General features: G+C 32.1%; 1 pseudogene; it reads right to left on the bottom strand.

The window, feature by feature from the left end:
* Positions 1 to 5,251: 5,251 nt before the first annotated feature.
* Positions 5,252 to 9,946, bottom strand: LOC131038851 (cucumisin-like; annotated as a pseudogene).
* Between the last annotated feature and the right edge of the window lie 239 nt (positions 9,947 to 10,185).

The following is a 10,185-nucleotide window of genomic DNA, read 5'->3' as shown; positions in this document are numbered from 1 at the left end:
CCCTAAATCCGATTTTACCCATTTTTTTTGGCCGCATTTTGTCATTTTTGGACAATAGTGGAAATTTTAGGAACGGGCCCCCGTTTTCTGGAATTTGATTCCCCAACCCGCCACTTGCCTTAGGATTAGGTCTGGGATAGGCTTGGGATGGCCACACCTAAGACATGGACCTGCAAATTCAAATCTCCATGAGCGAAAGCACAAAAATGAACTTCTGAAATAGTTTACGTGCCTCTAATTAGATATATTTTATACGAAATTAAAACCCATTTCATATTATACTGTCTAGATTGTAAAAAAATTAAAAATTGATTATTTTAACTATTTTTCATTTAATTTATACTAAATCGGGTCCATAAACTTGAAATATTAACTAATTTTGTTAATTTAGTAACTTTTTTATTTTAATGAATTTTGAAAAAAAAATTATATGTCATCAATGTACACAAAATTATTTTCTATTTAAAAAATAAAAATAAAAAAATGTTAAGTTTACGTCAAATTTTAAAAAAGATAATTACGGTCATTAAAAAAAATATTTAAAAAAAATACAAACAAATATGCCCATCAATCTTCAGTGTGTTACAAATCATTTCCCAAAATGGTTTGAGAAAATTATTTTAATTGTGTCAAAAAGTGTGGGTCATACACATGCATGGTATGGTCCTAAAACAACCATTTTTAAAACATAGTTCTTAGAACTCCATTCAAAAAGTTATTTTTTATTATGTGGGTATTCAAATAAATTAGATATTTGGAAAGAAGACTCAGAGGGCTATATTTTATATTACTGACTTTTTCCAAGATTCAATCTCCAAGTGTTTCAAAATTTAAGCTCAAATGAGACAAAATCTGAAAATCATGGAAAACACTTCCACTTTTGGCCAAAAAGTGGACTCGTCTTTTTGTACTGACCCTTGATTGTGATTAGTGTGAGATTCTATGAAGACAATCACCTAATAATCTGGAGAAGACAAATAGTGACATGTATCCATTTCAGTATGGTTCTCTGATCGTCTTCTTAGTTTTCTATTTTCTGTATGCATTACCTGGAGTTGAAAATATTGCTTGGAGAAATGATTCAACCATTGGGTCCATGATTAAAGGATATATAGATGGTTTAGATGATTGTTCAAATATGTGCAAGATTTTCTTTGAGAAGCTCAGAAGTATTCTAGTTTTGAGGAGTCATATTCCTCCCAATGTTTTGGACTGGTATGGAAATGACATTGTGTTTTTAGTTGACAAAGATAACTGGTTTTTAGAAGCTATGTTTCCAAGTGTATCTTGGGTAACCTCATTACCTTGTGATGTTTCAGAAGATGAATGCATGGAGTTAGCTAAGAAAATTTTGATGATTTGACTAAATATCCAAATGCAGAGAGATTTGGCACATAGGATGAGATTATTGGAAGATCTGGAATGTTGGTACCTTTGAAGAAGTCTAGAAGATATTTTGGAGACGTGTCTACCTCTAGATATAAGGTTTAGATAAGGGAAAAGGAAGTATCAGAGAAGAAAGAAATTGTGTCAATGGTTATTGACATTGATATTGAGGAAGAAAAGACAAAAGTAGAACATGAGTCAGTTCAAATTGAACAAGGTGAATAGGAGCAACAAGTTTTCAAAGAGATGTCTAAAGATGTTCAAATCCGACAAAAGAAAGGTATTGGATGATTGAGATGCTTGGCAATATGAAGTCTTTTATCTAGACTTATTTGGAGTAAATTCTCAAGAAATATTAGCAACATCCCCTCCATATACTAAGTGAGACCATAGTTTCTCCATTGTGTATGTATTTATAGAAATTCCTTGTAAATAGTTGCTCAAATTAAGACTAGTAGTTTATTATTTTTTTGTCAAAGAAATCTAAGTTTAATTATTAAGGATTGATTTTACATTATAAACATAGTAAAACAATTATTAACTTACAATTTCAATTGGTAGATAATATTTTTTTCTAAAAGTGTTCAATCACCTTCGTAGAAATGATGTTTCTAGAAGAAGTTTAGAGTTTTACCTCTATAGAAATGTTTTTTCCAAATTAAAGTTTATTCTCCGTCTTGTGATCAATAGTATTTTTTGCAACAGTTGACGACTAAGGAGAATAATTTGAAATAATAGTCCTAGAGGGTCCTGAGTTTCAAACAAAATTGCATACTAGAATCCCTCCATTGCATGGAATGCTCCTATGGAAATGTTATCTTAAATGTAGTTGAAAGAAAAAGGATATCCAAATGACACAATAAGAATATCAACACTATCATATATTGCATCATGAAAGGCTACAAGAATATATAAATCATAACAACTGTAAACCCAACAAACATTATACATAGGAACCCTTGCACCAAGGACTCCTCAAATTTCCCTTGGATTTATAGCATAAAGGCTTGAATTTTTAATAAAATTTATAGTAGATGTAGAGGGGGTTTGTGTTCAATGGCCTTCTCCATCTCTTGGAGACAAAGAAATTTCATTCAGATGGAAGATTGGAGAAACTATGAAAAAAAATTTCTCCTACAAGTTTTTTGTACATTAAAGCACATGTTTAACTACATTACACAATTTAATTTTTCTAGGAAGACAAAATTTTGTTGGCCTTATCTCTTACTGTACATAGCCATTGCACTAGAATATGTTCCTAGTTTTATCTATAAATTTGTAGACCACTTAAAAATATAATTTAGTCAAATTATATATGTAATTTTGTCCTGAGTATCAATATTCATTTCTATCTTAGAAATTAATATACAAGTACAGAAGAAATTTATGTAATATATCATCATTTTCACATATAAGGAAAATTTTTAATTCAACATTTCAATTATTACTTAGCCTTTGTCCTTCCTAGGGATAATCTCTCTTTTCATCATAATTTCTATAGTGGGGGTGGCAACACCAACACAAGGTTTGACTTAGACAAACCCCTATACAACGCAACAATTTTTTCCCATCTTCATGTGTGTATGTTCAAATTTGACTGTAGAGAGTGTTAGAAGAGTGCAAAGAAGAAAATGGCTGATTCTTCCAAATTTTAACCAAGCAAAAACTTTTCAACTAGGGAACCATCCAATTATGTCTAGCATTTTTTGACTTATTTTAGAGAGATGGTCCTATAGGACCTCCAAAACTATGAAATTGCTTCACTCTTTTAGTATGGGAACTCTTATAATTAGGGTTTCCTATAGCCATGTTTGGGACTTTCAACTCCAAATTTTAGTTATAGGTTCCTCTTTGTATGTTATTTCTTGATCTATACCACTGTGTTGGTTTTTTGTAATGTATTTCACTGTTTACATTGAAAAATCATCATTTTTTAATCATTTACCCAATTTATTTACTCACACCTCACAATATAAATTTTATTGCAACAAATAAACTAAATTTGAAGTATTTAGCTCTCCTATTAGGACTGTAGCTAAACCTAATTCCTATTCCAATGATATGGAATGGGTATTTGAGATCTTAGTTTATATTCCTAGGCTAGGATCTCATTTCCCCATTATCACTACTCTACTAGATTAATCATGCACATTGGTAAAGTTTTTTCACCTTCTTGAAACCCCTATGATATTGAATAGCCCAATCTTAGGGTTCCCAATTGGAAAACTATTTTCATAATTGGGTTGTCATACAAGTAATTTTACCTAAAGTTTGGTGATAACTTTAGTGATGTATAATCATATGATATGTTTTATATGTATTTCTAATTTTCCATATAGAGCTTGAGTAATAATTAACGAGTATAAAACCTTTAACCATTAGGAATCAATCTTTTAATGAATTATAAATTGATGTCTCTTAGAATATTTATAAATATAATTGCTAAATAGAGTTGATGAATGCGCTGAATTTATTTTGGATTAATTAATATTATAATTTTAAAGATTTGAGGATAGGATGACCTACATTGTACTTTTAAAGATTAAGAAAATGATAGAAACAATAATGAAGAAATTAGTGTATAAAGTTTTAACAATTATATTATTATGGTATTAATCGATTAATAGGAGCTAATAGACACTACTATTTTAAATAATTGTGGAGAAATTAGCAAGTAAAAGTGAGGTTAAGTATATTCTACAAGCATGTTTAGCTATTAAAGTAAGAAAAAATTAAATAACATGTAATGAATGACTCATTGATTGAACAAGTTTGAAATGCCAACTATTTAGATCCTTAAGGTCATGGTGGTCATTGGAAGAGGTATTATAGATTTCTAAAATGACATAATCTTGTGTTAAAGTATCATTATATTTCAATTTTTTCTATTAACATGCAATATAATTTTCATATTTATTAATTTTTTTTCTTTTTTTTTTCCTGTTGATCGTAGATGTTTTTTCTTTTCCATATTTATTAATTATTTTGTTGATGAAGTTAATTTGATTAAGTGACATACAATGTATAAACTATATGATTTAGAAGTTATGAACTATCTTAAATGCTTAGTATTGTAGCTCTACAATTGAACTTTTCTTAGACCAAGAAATTCATATTGACAAGCAAATCACTTGGTGGCTAAATCTTTGCATATCACCTAATAGTAAATTAGATTCTTTGAATTGTCAAGTTCTACAATGAATTAATTATTGAATTTCTCAAATATAATTTCAAACTGAATTGTTATCTTTTCATATGCATAACTAATATTCCCTCTCTTTGTAAGATCTAAATAGATTGAGTTGTGGAGTTTGTTGAATGGAATCTTCAAATACTATTCATAATTATAACTTTCTTGAGCACCTCTTTTCTTTTCAATTCAATTAAATTTGAACACTATAACATTGACAAACCATTCTAGTTATCTTATTAATATAAATGAAATGGGTTAATTTGTTACCTTTAAAAGATATCTATTTTTATTGATTGATTATAAAGAAAATTAAAAAATATATATTAAAAAATAATATAACATTCAATTTATAAATATAATCATTATGAAAATAAAATATATGTAAATAATAATATAAAATTTCAATAAAAATAAATTTAACAAAAAGATAATGTTTCCATGCTAAAAATATCATTATTTAAAAACATATTCACAAAAAAGATTGAAACTAATTTGTACATTTAATAATTTCTAGTATCTTTGTGTCGATGTAATCGCGAATATTCTTATGGTAGTCTTATCTAAGTATGCACATGTCTTCACAACAAGTTCAAATAACCAAATACAGTCAAATATATGTGTTGTGTTGCCACACAATTCACTACTATGAGATATTGGAGTTCAAATGAAAAGCTACAGTGAGAGAGCATACACACTAATTGGGCTTCTCACTGTGTAATTCCCATAACTCCAGATTAAGGCGCCTGAACTCAATGTGTTGGTATCAATGGATCCACCTTCAATGGTGACATTGTATGATAGCTTCTGGTTTAGAGATGAAAATGATAATGTGTCTGGTTCCACTGTCACATTGATTCCAAAGGGTGCACTTATAAACGCCTTGTATGTACATTCTGCAACTCCTACATTGGTAACTGTTCTTGCAAATTTAGCTTGGAATGACTTTCCTGGATCAGTAAAAACCATTATAGAAGGGTAGTTTAGTTCTCGTGCTCCATTTTTAGATGGTGTTATCTGGTCGTAGCTACTGAAGTCTCCTGTCACCAAACGTAAAGTTGTTTCATTGTAGCCCTCACTGCAAAGCATATTGATGCAATCATCTACACCTGCATCATAAACAAGCCCTGGATCGACTGCCTTCATTGGATTAATCTGGCCAGCCCCATACCCAAATTCTACATCCGCATTTCCTGGCAATGTTTCATCCATTACAAAAGCTGCACCACAATTTAAATTGTCATTGCTTTGGATTTGGCAATTGTATTTAAATTGATATAGAAATTACCAAAGAGATGTTCAAGTAGTCAAATACCTGTAGTCAGGAGAGCTGACTTTATAGCCGCAGGAGACGAATCGTTATGATAAGACTTAACAAACCCTGCAGCTCTTGCGGCATGAGGGCATGACATGGATGTCCCTGATATTATATTAAAGTTGGAAAACCTTGTATCTTATGCATAACCAGTAACTGATACATTTTTGGCCCAAGACGTTAAGATGTCCACACCTGGTGCAGTGATGTCTGGCTGATAACACATAGCCACCATTAAATCATATTATTTTCCACATAACAAATGCGGTTTCTAACCATATTTGGGGAACACAGCATTAATTTATTTTCAAAACATTTTGTTTTATAACATAGACTAACGTTATGAAGAAAAGAAATTAATACACACCTTGAGAATGTCATGTGTGATTGGATTGAAACCTCGTGATGAGAATGAAGCCACTATTGGTGCAGGTGCCTTCGGAGTTGTAGTTTTTTGAATATTTGCAATGGAAGAGCTGATGGATTACAAATATCAGTAATAATTATAGTAATCTATGATCCCCAGCATAATTATTTTCACTTACATTTACAGCTTTAATAAAATTTACCTAGTTGAGTTTATGTCAGACAACACTATTTTAGACTGTTTGGTAGTTATTATTGTCGCAGGGTTTAACCATGGGAAGGCTGTGTCATTACGTCCATCATAAATTATAACAGCACCCGCACCACCAGCTAGAAAAACTGAATAATCTGGAGGAGTGCTAACAACATTGCAAACAACTATCTTTCCTTTCACTTTTGTCTTATCCAGAGAACCCAATAGACAACCACTGAAATTTTCATAGAAATAAATAAGTTTGGAGAATCTTGATAAAAACATAATCTCTCTATCTATATATATACTACAATTTTTGTAAATTGCATAGTGAATTATGCTTTGTTTGTTACCTAGAGTTATCTGGAGTATAGCCTCCAGAAACATTATCTACATCCCCTCCATATACTAAAGGATACCATGGTTTCTCCGTCGCGTATGTATTTATAGCAATTCCCTGTACACAGTTGCTCAATTTTATTTTTTTAAGAAAAACTGAGTCAAATTATAGAGGATGAGTTTGAATTTGTATAGAGAGTAAAATGGTTGTTGGCTTATAGTTTCAATTGATAAAAAATGTTTTGCTAAAAGTGTTCAATCACCTTTGTAGAAATGCTGTTTCGAAGACAAGTTTAGAGTTCTACCTCTATAGAAATGCTGTTTCCCAATTGAAGTTCAGCGTCCATCTTGCGATCAATGGTACTTGCTGCCACAGTTAAAGACCAAGGAGAATAATTTGCAAGACTTGCCCTATAGGGTCCTGAGTTTCCAGAAGAATTTGATACAAGAACTCCCCTCTGCATTGCATGAAATGCTCCAATGGCAATGCTATCTTCAAAGTAGTTGACAGGCAAACGATATCCAAGTGACACAGAAAGAATGTCCACACCATCACAGATGGCATCATCAAAGGCTGCAAGAATATCTGCATCATAACAACCGTCCGTCCAACAAACCTTGTATATAGCAACCCTTGCACCAGGGACTCCACCTCGACTTTCTCCTTGAGCAATACCATAGAGGCTTGCATTGTTAATAAAATTCCCAGTAGATGTAGATGAGGTGTGTGTTCCATGGCCCTCTCCATCTCTTGGAGACAAGAAATCTCCTTGAGGTGGAATGCTGGTGAAACTACGATAAAATTTTGCTCCTATAAGTTTTCTGCACATTAAATCATATGTTTAGTTTGTTTGGCTCATCTTTTTATGCATGCCTTTGGATCATATCTGTATCTATTGTGATTTGGAATGTTTGGCTAGAGAGAAACAAAAGGATATTTAAAAAAACAAGGTCTCCTGTGTCTGAGGTTCAATTAAAAATTGAGTCTTCAATCTCTGAGGTTGCTTTGTCATTTATTTATAAGAATTTGGAAAATCTTACTTCTTTTTCGCACTAAGATAGTAGAGTTACTAGAGTTTGGAAGCTGCAGTCAATTTTACCCTCTCATGGTTCAATTTAAAAAAAGAATGATGCAATAGGTAAGAGATGCTGTACTAGATGGAAACCTCCTCCGCAGGGACACTTTAAACTGAATTTTGATGGGGCCTCTCATGGTAACCCTTGGCCGGTTGGGGTAGGCATGGTAATTTATGATCACGATGCAAATTTTATTCGAGCTAAGTGTCATGCTATTGGTTTTAAAACTAACAATTATGCGGAATTTCATGCTTTGTCTTTTGGATTGGATATGGCAATTTCTTTGGGAATTAAGGACTTAATAATTGAAGAAGATTCTATGGTGATTATTCAATGTGTTGTGAAAAAGAAATCGAATTGTTGGAATTTGTAGTATATACTTGATCCCATTTTACAAAAATTAGAATTGTTTGAATCTTTCTTGGTATCCCATTGTTACAGAGAAGTTAATAAGATTGCGGATTATTTGGCAAATTTAGCCATTGATAGCAATGTTAATCAGGGAGAGGTGGGTTTTGAGGAAATTCCTTCTAGAGTATGAGAAGGTTTGCAGCAATAGTTATATGATTTTCTTGAGTATTGTTGAGGTAAAATTTTATGATGATAATTATTCCCGCTTTCCCCTTTTATTTCAAGTATTCATGTTCATTGTCTAGAGTAGAGTTCGAGCTTATGGTATTTGATACAATAGTGTTTTTCTAAAGGTTTTTTGATACTTCCTTTTTGGGAGGAAGGTTTTTGGCTCATGGGATTTGGCATAGGGCGTTGGAAAATTTTGTCTTCTTCCATTGGTAGCAGCGGTAGAGTTTACATTTGAAAATTATTCGATAGATTTTTTTGGCAAATTGTCATATGAGCTCTATGCAAATCTGATATTATATGTGTTGTGACCGCATTTTGTATGTGGTTTTGGGCGGGGTGCATAAACTGATCTGTCAGATACTATAGATTTAAAAAAAATTAATTTTTCCAAAAACACAAAAATTTGCTGAGCTTATCTAATAATCTGCAGATCACTTTAAAAATATAAATGACTCTAATATATGTAATTATGTCCCGACTATCAATATTAAATTGGATCTTCGAAATTAATTTACAAGTAAAAAAAAATAATGTAATATATCGACAATAAAATAAGTAGAAACGAGTCTAACTTGTTACAGGCGGAGAAATCTGATGTTGTCTGGCATCCACCCTTCCATTTGGAGGGAACAGGACCAAATCCCTCATCCGTAAAACTCTCCGACTCTGGCCATATTCCTACAGCAGAACAAAGATGTGAAAACTTAATGACTAAATCATCATAGCATTAAAATCTCTCAAAGAATTAGTCTTGTGTGAATTTCTAAGAATTTAATTTTTCATCTAATTACAAGTAAAGCCCTTAAGCTAATTACACGTTAAGAAAAGATGAAAGAAAAATAACACAGCGCGAATAAGTTATCATATTAGTATTTCTAGTCCATCAAACTTGTGGAATAAATTGCATTATTTTATTTGCTTCCGATGTCTCAACCAAATAAAACTATGAAGCTAATTACAAAAGAACATTAAATGTCTCAACCAAATAAAACTATGAAGCTAATTACAAAAGAACATTTGCAACTTAAACTCTATCCTTTTAACAATTTTCCCTGTGTCCAAAAGGCCAATAATGATGTCGCTCTGATAAGCCAAACTATTGCTTTGAGCAGATGCAGGCAAGCCAACGAAATCCCATGATCTAGTTGTTAAGGTTTTCAACTTCTTGCTCTCAAACACCGAAACCACACCATCCATGCCTATAATTCAACAGCATATCAAAACATACGAACAGCACGTATACTTTAATATATATACAAATATATGAATATAAACCAGCTTACCTGAGAGTTGTTGGACACGCGATGGAGAAAGTGTAGCTGCAAACCCACGAAAACTCTTTCCATAACTATACTTCAACGCGTCCTTAGCTGCCTTATCTTTGCGACCAATATAACAATTATATCAGCTAATAAAGCCAGTAGCACAGACTAGTTTTCATTTTTTTAAATTGCAAAACATGAAAGTAGATTATAGTTAACATGTAATAACCTTCCATATACTGATCCAGGTGGATCTAGAAAAATCTGAAAAATTCAGTCTCAAAATCTCACAAAAATGGCATCATTGTGTAGGGCTTGCTGACACGGTCTTAACACAGCTTGAACGGGCTCAAGAGGAGTCCGTATGTAGAAGTTATGACCAGTCAAAGTTTTGGTCAAAATGATGACATGGCGTCACCAAAATGTGACACTTGGCAAGACATGTGACATATGACATGGCAAGAGTAGTGAGTTG

This window comes from Cryptomeria japonica, chromosome 9 (genome assembly GCF_030272615.1).
Source record: "Cryptomeria japonica chromosome 9, Sugi_1.0, whole genome shotgun sequence".
NCBI classification, from domain to species: domain Eukaryota; kingdom Viridiplantae; phylum Streptophyta; class Pinopsida; order Cupressales; family Cupressaceae; genus Cryptomeria; species Cryptomeria japonica.
The sequence above is the reverse complement of the archived record's forward strand: the minus strand, read 5'-3'. Positions and strand labels throughout refer to the sequence as shown.